This window comes from Mus musculus, chromosome 12 (assembly GCF_000001635.26).
Source record: "Mus musculus strain C57BL/6J chromosome 12, GRCm38.p6 C57BL/6J".
NCBI lineage: Eukaryota > Metazoa > Chordata > Mammalia > Rodentia > Muridae > Mus > Mus musculus.
The window spans coordinates 110,167,905-110,188,857 of NC_000078.6; the positions used below are offsets into that span (position 1 = coordinate 110,167,905).

At 47.9% G+C, this 20,953-nt stretch overlaps 1 long non-coding RNA gene across 1 annotated transcript; it reads right to left on the reverse strand.

Moving 5' to 3' along the window:
• Positions 1–10,051: 10,051 nt before the first annotated feature.
• Positions 10,052–15,740, reverse strand: Gm34785. The gene is made up of 4 exons (XR_381940.2): positions 15,656–15,740; positions 15,136–15,214; positions 14,879–15,061; positions 10,052–14,270 (listed from the first exon to the last, which is right to left on the reverse strand). It is a non-coding gene; the product is annotated as a predicted gene, 34785 (long non-coding RNA).
• Positions 15,741–20,953: the final 5,213 nt, after the last annotated feature.

The window sequence follows — 20,953 nt, forward strand, 5'->3', positions numbered from 1 at the left end:
TGTGAAGACCTACTCCAACCACCCACATAAAAACCCAGTGTGTTGTCTGTTGAGGTTTGATCTGTTGCTATGGATTGTGATGCTAACTTCTGTATCCTCCAGTCCAGTTGCCTCAAGATGAGTGAATTCTCTCTTGAATGCCTGCCTTTGTTGTATAAACCTTGCTCCTTAATTTAGAGCTATTGGTTGGATAAAGATGCCTACAACCTGTAGCCAAGCAGAAGAGAGGTAGGCAGGACTTCTGTTGCCAGGACTTGGAATCTGAGGCAGAGATGATGAGGAGAGAGGATGAAGAGAGAAGGAGTCACCATGGGGTAGGCGGATCATGAGTGCATGGTCATAAGAGCTGGCCTGTTGGAGTAGGAGTGGCCCAGGAGGAACAGGCAAGTGATATCTTGAGCTTGATGACAGGAAAGTAAACAAAATAGCATAGAGGGTTGATATCTGCCCAGCTTTAGAACTTTAAGGGTTATTATAAATATAAAGGTTTTGTGCCTTTTGTCTGGGAACTCTATGGTCTAAGTGAGAGAGAACCCCCTAATAATATTTACTGCAACACATAACCGTGTGTAATCTGTTGCTGGGGAGACAGAGACAAGAGGGTCCCTGGAGCTCCCTGGCCAGTTGATGAACTGAAGTAAGAGTTTCAGGTTCAAAGGTTAGCTGAGGAAGCCAGAGATGTTGTCATCTGACCTTTACACACACATACTGCTCACATGCACCCCCCCCATACACACACACACACACACACTCTGCGTGTGCTGTGCCACAGGGCCCCAGCACCAGTCAGCCACGGGTCTGTGTCTTCCAGAGACGCCTGTCCTCCCAATCCCTGCTCCCTCTCCTGTACAGCTCCCTGAGACAACTGCCCCCATTAGCTTCCTTGGCAATGGCTACTAGACCTCCCAACTGATAGCATCCCCTGAACTATGCAGCCCTCCACGTCACTGCCCACTGGTGGCCTGGCCTGGCCTTGTGGTGGACTTGTTCACCAGTGGCTTTTCCTACACTGAAAGTAGAGTAGCTCTTCCTAAAGCAGGAGCTACCAAGTGTCCTCTTTCACTCCTCAGAAACGTGCCTGGACTAGCCTCAGGTGGCCCCAGCTCCCACTTAGACACACTCGGCCTCTTCCCCCCAAACCCCGGCCCTGAAATGTGAAGGTGTACCACGGACTGATCTCACTCACCACCACACTTCACACTTCCCCGGATGGTTCCACTAGCCAAGCAGGGCACTGCCTGGCAGCTGTGTCTCCAAGCTGAAGAGCCCAGTGGCACCCTGGTCCTCAAAACCTCCTTGTGACTCTGCCTAGGACAGTTCCTCGGAATTCCTCTATATATCAGCCTCTTGCTGGACACTCTGACAATCTTCCAGAGGCCTGAGGGCCACCACCCCATTTCTGCCAGCTCTCTCCTGACCACAGTGTCCAGTCATGCCCAACACTTCAGTAATGCACTCTTGGGCCCACACAGCCCCAGCATCCTCCACACTCTGCCCCCTCACCTTCTCAAATATGTCTGCATTATCTCTGTTCAAGTGGTTCCTGCTGCACCTCTGACTCATACCACCACACTCCAGGGACCAGGCCCTCAGCCAACCCTACCTCAGACTCTTCTCCGTACCTCTTTCCTTGGCACCTATAATGGTCACTTGCCTGGCCATCACATTCACTCATTTCCTGGCCTTGCCAAGTGAGGAGCCCTGTGCAAACACAAATCCCTTTTCCCTGAGGGGGTCCCCAGGTCTGACTCAGGGCTAAGGCAGCATGATGTGATGGTTAACATTGATGTCAACTTGACAAGACCTAGAATCATCAGAGACCCACCCTAAATGTGGGCAGCTCTCACTCTCTGCTTCCTGGTGCAGAGGTGAGCCCCTCCCTACCCTGCCCCAGTCCCCTGCTGTGGTGATAGCCCCATTTCTCTTTACATTGCAATTATCAGGTACTTTGTCACAATCATGAGAAATGTAACTAATCCAAGCAGAGCAGTATGGATCCTCACAAAGTGACCAAATGAGTGGCACATGTCAGCAGCAGCAACTGTAGGTTAGGTGTTCATGGGTCAATGTTGTCCCTTTCTGTGGTGCTTGGGCTAGAACTAGAGGCACTGAGTGTGTTAAGCAAGACCATCACGGAGCCTGATTCACCTGAGTACCACATATGGGGAGAGGCCTTCGTCACAAAGTGCCATTCCTAAGTCTCCTGCAGAAGGCCTCTCTTCCAGCCCCTCTGTACTTTTGGAACTCACTCAGAGCCAAGCTGGATTCTGCCAGTCCTGAGCTCAGAGCAGACCCCCAGACCTCTGTTCTCAGCTCCTTGAGGTCCCCAGAAGTGTCTGAGAACACATGAGATTGAGAAGCAGGTGGTGGTGTCAAGGAAGAGGTGGTTCTCGTGTGTGTGTGTGTGTGTGTGTGTGTGTGTGTGTGTGTGTGTGCATGCGAATGCATGCATATGTATCAGCAGTTAACTTCCAGTGTTATCCTTCAAGTAGCCCTCCCAGCCCCCACTGTTTCTTACCTGGAGAAACATGGGCTGGGACCCCCTATCTCAGATTGCCTTCCCTGAGCGACAGGAAGGCTGTACTCCGGTTTCCCAGTGTCGAGGCAGAAGTGCAGACGAGAACATCCTCAGATCCGGTTTTCAAAACTGAAATAACCAAGGTTCTAGGATCTTCAAAGCCATGCCCAATTACGAGGTCCATGCCAGGGTTCCAGAATCCTTTTCTGTGCCATAGCACCTGTGTGCAGGACTGTGCTAGTGTGCGCTTCATGCACAGATGCTGAGTGGGCGGGAAGGAGCACCAGAGCTGGGGAGAGGGGGCGGCACAGTTGGTAAAATACTCACTGTACAAGCATGAGGGCCTGGGTTCGACTCCCCAGAACTCATCTAAAACAGCCAGGAATCATGGGATAATTGTAACCCAAGTGCTAGAGAGGAAGACATGAATAGATCCCTGGGACTTGATGGCCAGTCCAACTAGCCTAATAGGTGAGACCCAAATCAGCATGAGCCTGTCTCAAAAACCAAGGTAGATGGTACCTGAGGGATGACACTGGAAGTTAACTGCTGACACACATGCATGCATGCTCGTGCACACGTGTGCGCGCGCGCACGCACACACACACACACACACACACACACACGAGAACCACCTCTTCCTTTGACACCACCACCTGCTTCTCCAGTAAGTTACCCCCTCAGCATCCTACCTGGCACCAGGGTTCCCTCAGGCAGGTGCTATGACAGTGCAGCCCGGATAGGAGAATGGGAAGAACAGAACAAGGAGAGGCGAGAGACGGAGACCACGTGTTCCAGACGGTGGCGGCAAGATGCTACTCTGCATGTCTGTGTGGGGAGAAGCCAGGCTGCCCTCCCTGAACCCAGGACCAGTGCTTTGTATTATCCCACAGTCTCATATTTAAAAGAAGTTCCCTTTTTTTTTCATTTTAGGAGTTGTGAATAATTATGTAATTCTGCCACCTTCTCAAAACTGATATTTTCCAAACTGACTCCTGAAGTCTGGGGCTGATATCCTTCCGGGAGATTTGGCTATATTTTTTTTTCTTTCTCTCTTTTGGAATTGTATCAAATGTATGTCAATCAAACTCTTTTATCTGGTCAAACTGCTTCATTATGGGAAGTCATCAAAGAGAGAAAGAGAGGAGGGGGAGGAGGGAGGGAATGTATCCAGGTATCCAGTCATGTGCATATTGACATGTGTGCAGGCTCATGCCCTGTGTGTATGGGGTTACTTAGGCTAGAGCTCACCCCTTTGAGACAGGGTTTCTCACAGAACCTGGAAAGAGGCTGGCAGTCAATAAGCTCTGGGAATCCTCTTGTCTCCACCTCTTCCCACAGCCCTGGGGTTGCTGATATATAGCCACACTCAGTTTTTTCCACCGGTGCTGGGGACTTGAACTCATGCTGTCATGCTTGAGCAGCAAACCTTCTTACCCACTTAACCACCTCTCTGGCCCCTTAGTCTACTTAGTCTTACACTCCTAGAGAGCGCACACAGGTAATTAAGCTCTTACCAGTGAGTTAGTTAAGTGCCTTGAAGTTCTTCTTGGGGGCATCTCTCCTCTTTCTCCTCGGTGTTTAAGAACCTGGGGAAAGGATTGAGAGAACTGTGTCCTCCACACAGTCCCTCCCCTTGATGCATTCAAAATGGTTGCCAAGGAGCTTCTCTGTCTACCATTTTCTGTTCTAAATTTATCTATGATCTGTGTGGGCCATGAGGTTCTTTGCTCTCCGCATGTTCCTGAGCACCCACAGCATCCCCCATCTTCTTTGTAACACAGGGAATGTCCTGTGCAAGGGTTGAGTGAGATCACAAATCCAGCACCGAAGATGAAGCTCAGTTGATAGTGTTTGCCTAACAAGCACAAAGGCCTGGGTTCGAGCCCCAGCACTGTACAAATCAGAATATGGCGAATACCTCTAATTCCCACACTTCAGAGGTGAGGTCACAGATCCCTGGGTGACATGCGATGTTTGAGCCCTAATGCCACCCACAGCTGACCTCATGATGTGTGTGATCGGGGTAGAGAAGGGTGGCCCTGTCCTTATCCTTAATGGAGAAATTGCTGGTGTTCCAATGCGCTTGTTCCCCCCACCCCCTGGGGCATAAGTTTTTTTTTTTTCCTTTTCCTCTCAAATGCATTTCATATCCCTAGCTGGAGAAATACCAAGAGAATCTGAATATCACCATCTGTAAGTTGTGCCATGGACTCCAGTGGGCAGGATTAGAGCTGGGTTTCACTCTCTCTCTCTCTCTTTTTCCCCCTCCAGAAATGTGTTTCTTCTGATTCAAAATGAGCAGATTCCTCTGACTCCCCGTGAGATTGACTCCGTCTGAAAACCGATCATTCTCTGCCCTCCTCCTCCACCCTGAGGGCTCTCGGGATTCTCCACACACAGATGAATGGGAAACTCTACCAAGGAGTCATGAGCCTGTGGCTTATCCCCCCAAACCACACATGTTGAGATACACGTGTGTCAGGAACAGAATATGCTGTCTTCACTGCAATGGAGTGAGGAAGCCCTGGAGACGGGACTCACTTCCAAAAGCTCCAACACCACGGTCAATACTTAGCTGCTGCGATCACTTCCTGAGTGTTTAGCACAGTCCTTTTGAAAGCATTGGGGTACTTACCAAGCAGAGGGATATACTTCAACATGTTCAGCCTTTACAGTGCCATAAAATCCCTTCCACACATACAGAGCTTTTCCGATCACCTCAAAGTGACTTACCACGGCAGGATGTAGCTCTTGTCCCCAGACTCACAGTCTTCGGAACCAGACACCCGCCTCTTGGACCCGAGGTACCCAGCAGACCCCGAGCTCTGCTGAAAACCAAAACCAAACCATTTTTCTATTCTCTCCTATTATCTGCCACCCAAATTAAATAACTAAAGAACAAACAATACACAGATCAGTTTATATGTGTAGACCCAACTCCAACATTTCTGCCAAGTTAGCCTAAAAGTATGTCAAGCAAACATTTTTTGGAGACAGAATCGGGCCATCTTTATAGGACTCAAGCCATTAACAGCGTGTTTATTCACTGCCTAAGATGGTAGCTAGGTTTGGCCCATCAGGTGTTGAAAGCCAATATTTACAATGTGGACTAACTCAATCTTCGTAAGTAACTAAGAGAGAATATTACTAATTTTTGCAGGTGTACTCATATGTGACTGCATTTGTATGCATTGATGCATGTGTGCATGTGTGTATGCAGGAACAGCAGTATGAGCACCCACATGGAAACCTAAGGTTAACACTAATGTCTTCCTCAGTTGTTTTCCACCTGTGTTTTCAGACAGGGTCTCACATTGAACAGATTGCCTAGACAAGCTGGCCAGGGAGTCCCAGCTATGCCCCCTGACTCTAAGTCTCCAGTATTGAGATTACCAACTGGCAAAGCCATGCCTGGTTTTGTCATATGGGCTCTGGTGACAGAACTCGGGTTCTCATATTTGCAGGGGGCCAGGCCTTGTCCCCAACCCACGTCTTTGGGTTCTTAAAAATGTTCCCAACCCTGGTTTAACATGAGTGGCTGAAGCACCTTTAGGTGGGGAGACAGCTCATGGCATCCTTGGCTATTTTTTTTTCACAACTACAAAGTGTAAGACTTCTCATGAAAAGTGGCTCACTCAGCCACACAAACCCATAGTACTACTCCAGACAAAATAGGTTGGCTCACAAACCACTGGTTTCCATCAGACATTCTGTCAGTTCCTCTGCCTCAACTGCATATAAAAGTAATCACTTCACAAAGTAGCTGCTTCCTGTCCCTCGGGTTACTGCGTTATCAAGCCAACAGGCATATAAGCTGCTCAAGCTCGTAAATGGAAGGCCATCTTCCCACAACAGAGAAGAGGGTCTAGAAGGTTCCCAGGCTGGCCCATAGCCACGTGCTGAACCAGTTCTGCCTAGGACCTGATAGTCTACGTCCCTTCCAGTATGTCTTGCTTATATCTCCTTCCACAGCTCTACCGGGGGCTGTGGAGGTCCATTTCTTCCAAAGGAAGAGGAAGAAAGCCTTTCTCCCACACCCTCAATAGTCAGAAGTTCTGCAGAGGCAAAGGGGGCTGCACCCCAGAGGCCACTATGTCAGGAGACCACAGTTCACAGCACCAACCTTGAGACACAGGCTGGTCCATGAGGGGGGTTTCGTTTCGTTTTGTATTGTTTATGTCTAGAATGGTTATTTGTGTCCCTTGTCCCAGCAAGGAGCTCAAGCCCATGGTGGCTGTGCAACCTTCCTCAGTCCACAGGGACCCAGACCAAGCCTGCTAATGTTATCGGTTTGCAAATAAATCAATTACCAGACACAGGTGTGAATGTGTACAAACTCATATATAAGTTCACACCCATTAATTGATAACTTCCACAAACAACAAACGTTTGTACTTCCTTGGGATCAGATATTATAAGTGAACAGAAGGTCTGGAGAGATGGCTCAGCAATTCAGAGCTTTTATTGCTCTTATAGAGAACCCAGGTTGGGTTCCCAGCACCCACATCAGGCAAGTCACACCCACCTGTAACTCTAGCTCCAGGGGATCTGACATTCTCTTCTGACCTCTGTGTTCACTGTGTGCAAGACCACACACACACACACACACACACACACACACACACACCCTAAACTCATTATCTTAGTTTGATTTCTGTTGCTGTAAAAACACACTAACCAAAAGCAACTTGGGGGAAGAAAGGATTTATTTGACTTTCAGGTCACGGTCCATCAAACAGAAAGGCCACAGAAGAAACTCAAACTAGAACTTCAAGACAAGAAGTGAAGCAGAGCAACTGAACAGAGGCTCTCAAAAAGCAAGCAACATTCCTCTATGGCCCATTCAGCCAGCTTTCTTATACACCCCAGGATCACCTGCCTAGGTGTGGCACTGCCCACAGTGGGCTGAAACCTCCCACATCAGCCATTAATCAAGAAAATTCCCCCACAAACTTGCCCACAGGTCAATCTGATAGAGACAGTTTCTCAGTTGAGGTTCCCTCTTCTCAGGCGGCTCTAGTTTGTGTCAAGTTGACAAAGAGTAACCAGCATTCACGTCATTAAAAATAAATCTTGAAAATTGACATAATCAAATTAGTTGATAATAGGCTAAAATTATGTTTAAAAAACATGCACCATTGACAAGAGAAATATTCCACCATTGTTTCTTTTTAATTTGTTTTTTATAAAACGTGGTCTTGCCCTTAATGACTGATTTCATTTTATCAAATACCTAACCAAGTGCCGGGCGGCTAACCAAGTGCCAGGCAGCATGCTGTGTTTTCCACGTGGGACACAGGTGTGACAAAGACATACCCACCCTGCTGCAGATGAGCAACCCAAAACAAGGTACAAAGACGCTGGGTAATTCTCACCAGAGAGCACAAGGCTAAAGACCTAAGGCCACGCCATTCTTGAAGGCGCACGCACTCCAGATACAAAGCTGGACTTGGATTTTCACTGAGCATCTGACTGACCAGGCTATTTGTGATACAACTCATCTGCAATACAGTGGCTCAAAAAGAGAAACAGGTAGGTGTATTCCTATGTGGATGATGTGTCCACTCTGACTCAAAGGGGATGTGTGTGTGTGTGTGTGTGTGTGTGTGTGTGTATATGTATTAGAAATAGGTAGACAAGCTTGTATAGACGAGTAGACAATAATCCCAAACAGCTGAACTACTGCTTTCCGTCCTCCATAAAGTGCCCCCATCACTTAGATGAGGTTTCACTTGCACCAGAGCTGAGTTGCAAACAAAGAGCACCAGGCACCCACTTCCTCCCCGAGAGACCCATTTGGTGCAGCAGATAAGATGCCAGCACAGCAGCACTCAGCTTTCCAAGGAGATAATCGATTCATGCGAGCTCACTTATCAAAAATGGATGAGCAGAGAGTGAATGTGTTCCCGAGAGAGTGGATAAATAAAAGGTCTTCTCTTTAGCCCCTAGAGACAGTCCTCTTCTCTGGTAGCAAAAGGTGAGAGCCACACATGGCATGCAATGGCCTGCAACTGACACCCAGAAATGAGCAAGGGCTTGCCTGCGATGACTACCAGATGCATATATGCATTTAGCTAGCAGTATTGCCTGCGCTTTACTTTTTAAAATATGTTACAATGATTATTTGGTTGAGTATTTTTGCCCACAATTAATCTATATGGATTTAATACAAATTACTTTAATTAAAAAAATAAAATAAAAAATAAAAACAGCTAGACAGCTAGGCATGCATATCGCCTCTGCTTCTGGGGGTAATTTTTGGAATCTTTTTTAAAAAAATCAAAGTCAAATTGCTCCAGCATCCCGCCTGCTACCTTGGATGTTTGTCTCTCCGTGACGAGCTTCATGCTGAATACTGATGTAAGTGTGGCTCACCATGTAGATTTCAATTGTCCTTCCCACAACTTTATCTCAGAAGCCTGACAATGGTGACAGTCACAGGATTAGTTTTCCTGGGTAAGACTATTCTATCTGCCATTTACTCTGACAGGCTACACAATTTTTAAGTGCAATTAAATGCTAAGAATTTGCCCAGGAAAAGAAAATCTACCACATTAAAAAATTTTTAAAGAAGGAAAAACAGTTGAACTGAACAACTAATTATTACAAATGCTCTCTCTCTCTCTCTCTCTCTCTCTCTCTCTCTCCCTCCCTCCCTCCCTCTCCCTCTCTCTCTCTCTCTCTCTCTTGTTCTTATTTCAAGCCATGGAAGCTTGGAATTCAATTTCTTTGTACTAGAGGCAACTTCCTAGTTGATCATGGAAAGAGCTTTATGGGAAGTCAGAATCACTGTTAGTCTCTACGTGGTTAAATAAGGCTTTGGTACTATCCAAGACACACAGAACCTTGTGGACGCATGCTTCAGAAACTGCTGCACCTAATTCCCGTCACCAGGGCAGATCAAGGGACCCCAACTCAAATGATCAGTTTGCTTCTTGGAAGCAGTCACACACCACTTTTATGCCTCCCTTTTGTACCCCAGAAATGGAAACTGGAGTTTTGCTGGGCCAGTAACACACGGCTACCTGTGGGACCAAATCTGGAGCCAGGAGAGACCAGGTCCTCCTCTTAAATGGTCCAGACAACACTCATGGTAAACATGAATGTAACTGTTGGGACTGATTTCCTTTGTGAACTTCATATTACTCTTCCCACCTGCCCATCAGCCTCTTTGAAGCTGTCATTCAGCAGAAAGGTAGCCTAATATTGAAATAGCTATCCAGCTTATATTTGGAAAGTCAAATATCTGTAGGTAATGTCTGCTCAGCTCATGTGCCAATAAGGCTTCTAGAAACCACGGTCATAGATGAGATGAGGTCTCTAGACTACATCAGGCCATTCAGCCTTAGCAAGCAGAGGACAGAAAGGCTCACTCAAGGTGAAGGAAAGGTGAGAAACAAGACACAGGAGATAGGACAGAAGCCTGGTGAAGAAAGGGCCCACTGGGGCTGGAACCTCCAAGAGGAGGAGTACTTCTGGGTTTCAGCACCAAATGTAAGGAGCTATCAGAATTAAATTTGTAGGCAGCAATAAAAGATAAGAATTTAATGACCTGGAACAGCTAGAGCAGGCATCGTTCAATGTCAGAGAGGGAGTGGCGCCATTGCTGGCCATGTTGTAATCAAGGCACAGGACCTTGGCACTCAACAACCAGAGATTAAGAGAACACAGATTACAATTCTTCAAGCTGAGGGTTTTTTTGTAGCTAAAGATACAGACAGGGGATGGGGAGCTTGTTGGGGACCCTGGTTGTGTGTCCATCATTCTTTAGACTCCCACCCTCTCCACTGCTCTGTGGTTCTCCCTGCCCCAGATGTGTTACACTGTCGTGGTGAAATTCCCCCTGGATCAAAACAGTTCTGCCCAGACTCCTTTAGAACCTAGAAGGGAATGGGGAAGGCTTAAAGCCCAGAATAAACAAAACGATACACAAATCCCCAAGATTATAAAAACAGTAAAAGAGTTGCAGGGAGGAGCAGACTCCTCTTCAAACCCAGCCACCTGAAAGAGACTGCAACTGTCCTGTCCGTGGAGCTCAGCATACAGGGAGCCCCAGGGATGCAGCTTTGGCGAGTCCTCACTTTCACTAGGGTGGACTTGGCGATGAGTTGTCTTTGAGTTGTCCATGTGCCTATAAATAACCCGGTTAAACGCGGAGGTTCGTCAAACAGGACTTTGGTAGAGTCATTACTTCAGCCTGTCATTGGTTCCCTATCTGGAGTGAGTGGACACTCCAGATGTGTGACAGGCCACACAACACACATGCTTGAAAACATTGGTACCCTCTCTTCCCATGTGCCCCAAGATGTCTGTTTTCACTCAGAAGTCTGAAACAACCTTAGCTCTCTTGCTCAATTATGTTCCAAACTGCCTGGAAGCATGACCTCAGTTCCCTACTTTCCAGCACCTTCCGGACCCAGACTGACACACGTCAGAACTCCCAGGGATGCTTGCTGAAGGTTCCTTTCCTTTTCAGCTCCTAAAGTAATGGCCATTAAAAAGTCACCTGGGTCATACTGTCACTGAGTATTTCTGTTACCACGTGGCTTCCTCCACAGAATAAAGCCCAGTTGGTGGAAACCGCACATGTCTGTCTGTCTGTCTGTGTAAAATATGTGGATTAAAGTTAATGATGAAGAGAGATTCTGAGTAGTAGTCAGTAAATGCGCATCCAAAGCTTCAACCTGTGCACGAAGAGTATTGAGGAATCTGTCCATCAACGCTTTGCTTTTCTGTAGATCTTGAATTTACCTACTGCAGTACAAAGCAATGTGAAGTATGAGCAAAGAGGTTCTCTTATCTACTTGTCCTAGTCTGAGGATCTGAGGCAAGAGAGAGCCCCGTGTCACAGCAATTCCCTCCTGGAGGAAAGTTCATTAAGACTTTAAATGCTTCAAAGGGAGACTGTTAAGTCTCAGGAAGTCAACAACTCAGAAGACTCAGGAAGTCCCTGAAACTTACCAGATATACAAGCTTCCTCCCTTCTCAAGATTATATGAGCAGTAAGGATCTCTGAGAGAACTCAGAAGTCAAACTGTACACAAGAGATTCTCCAATCTGCTGAGCTACCTGCAAATCATGCAGGGAATTCAGAGTTCTAGTGTTTATGAACGAGCAAGTTTTCATGATACAGCTGAGTAGTGGCCCTGTAAGTAACCCCTTGCCTGTATTCCTGTTAGTCAAATAACCCACTGGTTCACCTACTCAAATTTTGGCGAAATTTGGTCTGTCACTGATTTTCTATCTAGGGTAAACATGCCCTAGATGACCAGGAAAAGTGTCACACAACAACCCCATAGTCTTCTTTTCTCGGGCTGTCCTTTTTTTTCCTGGATGGCTGTCTTGTATGTCTTCCCCTCATGCTGACTAATGTGTGGAGGCTCAAGTGTGAATCTCACCTAAGGTGCCACCTCCCATTGAATGCTTCTGAGCTCTCCCTGCCTGGCCTTGCATAGACACCTCTGGTGGTTTCTTACACAGTCATAGGTAGATTTTTGCCTTGTTCTTTGACCACTACTGCTGAGGAGCTTGCTCACCTTGGCCAGTGCCCAGATTTGCTGACACTCAGACCTCCACCAGGCACATGAAGTCACTGTCTTGTGTCTAAAAGGCTCCATACAACACTGTGAGCTATTCGGGAGGAGATATGCAAGCCTGGAAAACATTTAGTGGAACTGTGGATAGAAATCTTTCTTGCCTCGAGGCAGGTTCATCTCTGTCTCCCATAGAGGCTGTGGTACCCCTGTCAGGGTATCAGCCCTTCAGTATGCACATGAGTAATGAGTACACCTGTCTAGTCAGGAATGGAGCCCCTATGGGAGACAACCTGGAACATGGTAACTTCACACCCTCAACAAGGCCATCTCACTGATTTTGGAAGTTCTAGCTGCCCCAAAAGAAATCCTTCACAGAGTCTTCTGTCTCCTCCAGGATTTGCCAGAGAGTTTCCAGCCTTTTCCTCTTACAGCAAGAGATGTAGCCCTGAACCTTCTCTCCCTTTGGTGATGGTAAGTGCCAACAAAGCCAAGAAATGATCATCAATGCCTCTATTCCTTTCAGAACTCTTTTACTTGGTAGTCTAGACGGATCCCTGAAAAATAAAGTGTGAAGCTGAGGGTTACATGCATACAGAGCCATCTTTCTCAATACGTTGTCTTTTCATTCACCTTATCTATCGATAGGACACAGTATGTCACAAGGCTTTTTATATTGTGTCACGATCAAATAAACACAGAGTTCCATCTTCCTAAATATACACTATTTCTTTGTATTACAGAGTTGAATCCCTATGGGGGATTGAAAGGGTTTTTTGGTTTTTCTGTTTGGTTGGTTGGTTTGGTTGTGGGTTTTTTGTTTTGGATGTATGTTTGCAATATATGTGTAATGTGCATGTTTGCAGGTTTGTGGGTGTGGATGATGCATGCACATGTTGTGTGAGTGTTTGTGTGTGCATGTGTGTGTGTGTGTGACTGAAATTCAAGTCACTTGGATCTTCTATTTAATGAGGCAAGGGCTTTCAGTTGAACCCAGAGTTCACACATCATCCGGTCTACCTAGTTGGCTTGCTCCAGGGAGCGCCTGTCTCCACCCCCTCCGGGCTGGGATCAACAAGCTCTGCCAAGCTTTTGTATGTGGCTTCTTCTTGGTTTTGTTTTGTTTTTATACAATGTTTTTTATTGGTTATTTGCACCAGATCTCACTTTCTTGCCCCTCCCCGCTCTCCCCTACACTTGTGGCCTCCCTGCAAAAGAAAAGGGGAAAAAAAAGATAAAAATAAAACAAGTCCAATTTGTGTTGCCCATGTACTTACTAGAGCATGGCCAAACTCCCAGTGCCAGCCCCTTAAAGAAAAGTCTTTCCCCCCAGCCACGCCCACTTCCATCACTTTTGGAGAGCTGCACACCAGCTTCCTCATCCCATTTCTAAGAGTTCTTTTTGATGTTTCCTCTCCACATTGTTACTCTTGTCAGGGGGATAGTGGCAGGTGGGAGTTGTCCCAGAATTCTCCTGTCTCTCTTCCTCAACTGTGATTCTGCAGGCATCAATGCCATTGAAGAAGACGCTTCCTTGTCCTTTGTGAACAGTGGGAACACAGTCCGTAGCCTTCCACCTGGTATCTGGCAACAGCGCTGACCATGGAAACCCACCTGGCCTTCGGCATCAGTACAGGCCATGAACACCCACCGGGTCCCCGGCAGCAGCCCAACCCACAAACATCAACACGGCTTCAGAAGGCAACAAAGACCACAGATTTCCGCATGACTGGTAGCGACATGAATCACGGACATCAAGTTAGCCTGGAGCTGCAGCATCCCCACGGACGAAGACATGGCTACCAACAGCAGCATCATGGACCACAGACACCAACATAGACTCAGGCTGCACCACAGGCACCCACATTGTATAGTTTGGTTTTGTTGGTTTTTTTGTTGTTGCTGTTGTTGTTGGGTTTTGTTTGTTTGTTTTTGTTTTTGTTTGGAGACAGAGTCTATTATGTAGCTCTGGCTGTCCTGTAACTTGCTATGTAGACAAGGCTAGCCTCAAATTCACACAGATCCACCTACCTCTGCCTCCCGAGTGCTGGTATCAAAGGTATACAACGACACCACACCCGGTTTGATGTGGCTTCTAGGCATCTAAACTCTGGTAATCAGGCCTGCACAGAGGTGTTCTATCTCTCTCCCAAGCCTCATCTTCTAGGTCTTCGCAAGGTTTTATAAACTGTGGCCATTTCATGGTGCCGTAGAACCTAGAAGATATTTCTCCTAGTCAGTTGGATTTTGTTAGCCTTCACCTCTCTCTGCAGTGTCTCATCTATCTCATGCTTTTGTGACGGACATTTTCCTTTCTACTCCAATGGGACCATTTTTTTCCCAGCTTCTACCTGTAATTATGGGGTGTATGATTTTCTGTGAGAAGCTTATTTCTCTTAGAATAATCTCTCCCCATGATCCATCCGTGCTGTAGATGGCAGGGTTCTGTTTCCCTTTGTGACTGAGTAATAGTCTATTGTATAAATATGCACTCATGACCTCCATTTTAATTTCAGAAATGCATCTTCAGAGATCACGTACAAGCGCCCAACATAATAACAGGCCCTAATGAAGAATCCTGACATCTACGGGGAGTGTGTGGAGGCTGTGTCCACTTCAGCTGCTCCTTGGGGCCCTGAAAATAACTCAATCAAAACTGAACAATGCATGATCCTGCGTGAGAAAATTAAAAAGCCCTGTAATAATTAAAATGTATATCATAGTCCCACTTCAGCTAGGCTGCTCGCTATTTTTGCCCCAGATGGCCTTATCCCTTGAAAGAGCCGATGGTTTCCGGAGCCTGATGCAGGTCAGGCAGACTCACCAGGTCAAAACTGGATGGGGCTCTGTGAGTTACATAAACTAGTTTCTGTTGTCACGCTGCTGGTCAGCCATCCTGAAAGTCTACTCCTTACATGAGGAAGGTCAGGTACTGCCAACCTGGTTATCCATAGTCCCCTATGCCGTGTCCTTAGAGTGGTACCTGCTCTGCAGTTACAGACAACCCCTGAAACATAAACAAGAGCTTGTGTTGATACATCCAAGTGGAGTGGGGGCTGGGTCAGTTCATATAGTGTTTACCTTTCAAGTATGAGGACCTGAATTCCATCTGTAGCATCCTCACAAGAAGGGGAGATGGTGTCCATTTGTAATTCCAGTCCTGGAGAAGGGAGATGGAGAGACAGGTATCTCTGGGGCTCCTTGGCCAGTCAGCTTAGTCTCAGTAAACATGTAATAGACCAATGTCTCTAAATCTAAGATGAACAGAACAACTCCTGAGGAACAACATCAGAGGTTGTCCTCTGGCCTCACATGGACAAACAGACAGACAGACAGACAGACACACACACTCTCAGTCACACACGAACATACGCACATGAAAAATGCACCCACACATAGCCCTCTCTCATGGTTTATATGAACCATCTGTAAACCACAGGCTTCCTTTTACAGAGAGCACTTTGGCACCAGAGTTAAAACTCAAATTGACCCATCCAAGAATTCAGAAACCTCCTAGAATGAATGCCCTCTTTTTAAAACATTTTTTTTTTGGTTTTTTTTTTTTTTAAGTAAAAGAAAAGGTCCTGATGCCCAGACTCACCATCCCCTCCGCCATGCTCAAAGCTCCCTGCAGACCTGGCAATGTATTAGCCACACTCCCTGCAAGAGAGTATTCACAACTGCGACTAAGTGGACTGGGAAGGTCTGGTCCTGTCACCGTGCAAATATCTGTGCTCTTGAGATGCAGTGACCCTGACGCACAGCATCTGCCTGTCATTCCCTTCCTACACCCCGAAATCAAAAGAAATCTTCATTCTGACATTTATCCTACCCCACGGGCTTGTGGACAGGTATTGTTAAAGTCAGATCTAAGCAGGGGCCTGGCATCTAATTAAGATAAAGAAGCAGAGAATAAAAGAGGAGATGCTTCGATTAAAACTGAAGGCCTGGCCCGGGGCCAGAGCCGCCTTTAACACACACTGAAACAACGCACCAGTTCCTTGACGGTTGGCACAGACCCCAATATCAGTTCTGCTTCCAACCATAAATCAAAAGTGGGCATTTCTGTCTTGTTTGTTTCTCTCTTCCCATCCCCCTAGGAGAACACCCAGGGAGCCAATTTAAAAGGAACCTGGTCCTACGTGTCCTCTTTAACTATTGAGTTGAAATAAAATCAGCACATCCAAAAAGAAGAAAAAAAAATCTCTAAAACCACATTGTGAATGGAATGGGCGCTCTGTTCAGTCTGAGAGCCTGGTGGAAAAGATGCAATAAGGTCAAAGGATTTCATGGCTCAGAAAGGCTTAAATCACCCATCCGTTTAAAAATAAAATAATAAAATACTTTTGTGAGGAGGACAACAGCACAGGCTTGTAAGACAACTTGAAAACCACGACCTCTCCACTCGGCACCTTTGCCCTGCCTTTCCCCAAACTCAACGCTGTTTTCTCTGTCTGTGCTTTGCTTTTGATTATCACACTGTCGGTGATGAATATGAATTGAGAACACCAAAATCTAAGGAAGGGGCTCCATTTCCTGGCTAACGATGAGAACTCTCTGAGATGGTCCCCTTTGGAGAGCGTAAAGTTCACGGCAAAGCCACAATCCATCTTTAAATGCTAATACTCCTAATTTAGTTCATTTGAATAAGTGGTCTGAAATGATACCTGGCTCGTACATGAACTGTTAACACATTTTTCCGGAAACTCTAAAATGCCGAATTTCCCTCCCTCAGACTCCAGAGAGTTCTCCTCCCCGTTTCCCTGTCTTCCTGAACCCCACCTATTGCTGCTCCTTTGTTCCCTGAAGAGTTTTTAAAGTCGCTGTGTTCAAGACATTTTTATTTCATTGCTCTAATCATACACTTATTGATGGTAGTGGGGTGTGTCAGGCTCCTCAGAGCAAGCCCCCATCACCAGGGTTCTAGTGTGATTCAATGTGAGCCACGCTCTCTTGAAGAAGGTGCCTGAACTCAACCCACCCAGGAACATAGACTAGCACTGTGGTAGCAGGGACCTTGAAAAGAGGGTCCCAGGCCAGGCTGCAACCAGGCTGGCTATGAGGTGTGTCCTCCCCTGCAGCCTTAGCTAGGACATCCCTACACTATGGCACCTTTATCTCAGGGGTCTGCTCCTCTCGGGCAAATGTAGACTCTCCAAAACAGATGCTGTTTAGATGTCTTTTCTTCTGTTTGGCTTGTCATCCATTTTCTATGGCAGTCCTGTTGAGTCGGATTCTTTTTTTTTTTTTTCTTCCAGATTCGTTTTTAAAACAGTTTAGAACCTACCTAATTTAAATGGTTGGCCTAATTTAAAACTCGAGCAACAGTGACTGAGTTTTTATGAGGAAGTGTGGTCACTTCGAGCACAGGTGCCAGGCTGGGGGTGCACAGGTGCAACCCTAAAGGGTCTCCACATTACCAGTCACTGACCAGCGTGCTTTTGACTGATAGACGGCCTGTGGTGTCCTGGGCACTGTCAGAGAACACGAAGCACACTCCCGTTACTCAGAAACATCTGTGGTTTTCCTCGACCCTGGTACCATGACCAGCGCCTTGCCTTACAGGGACTGAAAAGCAGGCAGCTAGACATTGAGGACAGTGCTTTCTGGGATCGCTCAGTAGTAGAAACAGTTCCCCGAAGGGGGGGGGGGGGCGTGCAGCAGGCCAGGTTCCTGGGAGTCTGACAGGGCCAAACTGGACAGGTAGAGAGAAGGTAGAAGAGAGAGGGGTGTGCAGGAAGCCCAGGGACAGGACAACAACAGGGCCTTCCCAAACAGTGTGGCTGAGTGTGGGCTGTTTACCACGGATTATCACCTAGGCTTCTCACAGAAGCCATGATGTGTCCCAGCAACGGGTGTGTAGAAGGATAAAGACAGAAGATATGGCAGGGCCAGCACAGACTCAGGAGACCAGAGGTCAGAGGTCGAGAGCTGATCCCGGAGGCAGCAGGCCAAAGGAGATTTTGAGAAAGAAAAAAAAAAAAAAAAAAGGGACAGATTTGAGAACTTTTTAGAATTGTGCCTAACCAAATTAGATATTCCACTTCCGCATACTGTTTATAAGCCGTTCAACAAAGCAGGTCTAGAAAATAGTCCAACTCCCCCACAACCAGGGCAGGCAGGAAGAATCTAAATCATAAATTCCTTAATCAAGAATCTCTCCTCTCCTCTCCTCTCCTCTCCTCTCCTCTCCTCTCCTCTCCTCTCCTCTCCTCTCCTCTCCTCTCCTCTCCTTTCCTTTCCAAAAATTGAATCCAGAAACTGTCAAATTCAAACTTCTATTTAACAAATGAACATCTGTGCTCACCCACCAGGAGCAAAAATCCTAACTGCGCTAAGCCTGGCACTTTGCTTTGACAACCAAGTACCAACTTTTTTTTTTTCTATTATTTTATTTCCTTAACACACCTGCTTTCTTTACATATTGCCTTCTTAAAGAAGAGATTCATTTTTATTGTCAAGAGAAATTCTTTTCCAGAACAGAGAAGCAAAGGCTGTGCTGTATAGAACTTGCCAGAATGTGGGCACACACATTCACATCCAGCAGGACATCCCCACCCGCACCCCCCAGTGGTAACTCCATCCCTTGGAATCAAGACTTGATAGAGACGCACTGTGGGGCAGGGTGGTCTGGCCACACACCACCACAGTAGCAGGCCTGTATTAGCATTAGAATCCCCAATTCTTTTTCCTCAGCCCCCCTCCCATCCAATTCTTCAGTGAATTAAATTTCAGTTAAGCTGAAACTTTGGTCATGAACGGTACCCCTACCCCCACCCCACCCCAAATGGGAAGTGTAATTTCTCTGAGCCATTTTCCAAACATTAGCTGATCTCTTTTTATAATCTGAGAAAGGTAAAAGCTTGTTTTTAAAGATCAGGCTCACATTTCTAAAAACCTGGCTGGATTTTTTTTTTTTAATTCAGATAAACAGTCAGGATGCTGGTAGCTGTATTAAAGGGCTTGAAGTTTTCATAAGCACTTGTCAGAGACCTCGGGACAGCTCTGTAGACGTCAATTAATGTTCAGTCCGGTGGAGATTCCGATGAGAAAAGAAGGAAAGGTTCAAGGCCACACGGTTGTGTGTCGGGTATGGATCTGGAAATAGAAATCTCTCTTTCCCAATGAGCCGCCGAAAGTCTGTCGAAGTCTTGAGGAGCCCTATTGAAGGCTGTGGGAGTTTTGGCCGCTTAATGGGATTGTGTGCAGTCCTCAAACTCCCCTTTAAAAGCCTCCAATAAAAGGGCCTCTCTAATTGCTTTCTGACTTTCTATGAAACTTTCTAAGCTACACTGACATCCTCGAAGACAACTATGGAATTAAATAGTAGAAAAAGGCGAGACAAAGTGGGTGCGGAGAGAAAAAGAGGTTCTCAGCCCAGTGTGTGTGAGGTGGGGGATAGCTGGGGGGAGGGGAGGTGGAGTGGGTGTGAAGTCTGTACTGAGAAAAGAAAAATATGAGTGTTCTCTTTTGTGTGCAGACAAACAGCCTAGCTCAGGGAGGTCGCGGCTAGGGTCACGCGGCTCTGGGCTGCAGCTGCCGCGGTGGGGTGGGGGTCCTGGGCGGCCACGGCGAGTCCCTGGCGGCCAGCAGCATCAGCATTCCGGCGGCGCGGGAGGCCGCTGTCCTCGCCCGACCCCGGCCCGGTCCAGTCCAGAGCGAGCCCGGCACCAAGCCTGGCCAAGAAAGGTAAGCCTCACCCGAGCAGCGCCTGAGCCTGTGCGCAAGGCAACTACTTGACAGGACGCACGGCTCGCTCTGGTCCCTGAGTCCCGATGTGTCCGGAAGGACTCGGAAACCTGAAGCAGGGGAAGCCGGCCACTGTGGCACCCCGCCTGGACCTGATCATGACTTGAGCAAGAATTGTGCTTTACTGTGGACACCCAGGGCTGTGTCGCCTCCTCCCTCACTGGGGAGTTCAGGAGGCCACAGGTAACCCTGTCAGGGATGCCCGTGGTGTTGGATCACCCTCTCTGGAAGCACTCCTAAGGCAGGTCCTTACCAGGATCTGGCCAGCCTGGGCCTCCGAAGGGCAGGTGCCACGTCTGCAAAGGCTCTGCAAGCCTAGCCCACTGGAGCACCTGCTTGGGCTCCGCCAGGCAGCGGGAAGGCCGAGCGGGCGCACTCACTTCGGACCCGGATAGCGATGGCACATCGTGGGGCGCAGAGGGCAAAGAAGGTGGCGGCGGCCAGGCGCCGGCCATCAAAGGCCGGGGGTGGTGGCCCGCCGCATTGCCCCGAGGCCAGGCCAAGGACATGAAAGGATCTTTATCCTCGGGTGACACGGCGGGCAGTTTCCTCCTGCCTCCCCCTCCCTTGTCCCTAATTGGGGCCGGCTGCTAATGTGATTAAAGGCCAGTTAAACGTTTCTCGGAGCAAAGATTGGGAAGAGGCCGAGACCCCTGCCCCCTCCTTGGGTCACTCCAGGCCCTTGGTCAGGGGGTCGGTGGCAGTGCCAACCCCAGGATAGCCTGCCCAGGCGCTCCATGATTGTTCCCCTCGGGCCTGGAGGCCGCGGGCGAGCAGGCGGGTTTCTGGGGCTTTATGTAAGCTGGTGGGCTTGCGGCCCGGCCGGATTTGGGGATTCTTTTCTCAGTTTCCATTTTCTGGTCTTTGGAACTGCGCCCTGGGCCCTCAGAGCCCAACATCCCTCTGGTGCCTGGCGCCGCGGGCTCCATCCACGAGGGCAGGCCTGGGGGTCTGGGAGTGGGGGAATCTAGCCACCCAAGACACTGACTCCGGCAGCAGTGCCCCGACACTGTGCTGTGGACAGTCAAAGCCCACGACCTTGCGGAGGCCCGTGTGACCGCGGAGTTCCCACGTCGCCTGCGGTGTGGGTGGTCCCGCGCGCCCCGGGAGGGCTCATCAGTGTGGCCGCTGCGATTCAGGCCTGGGAGCC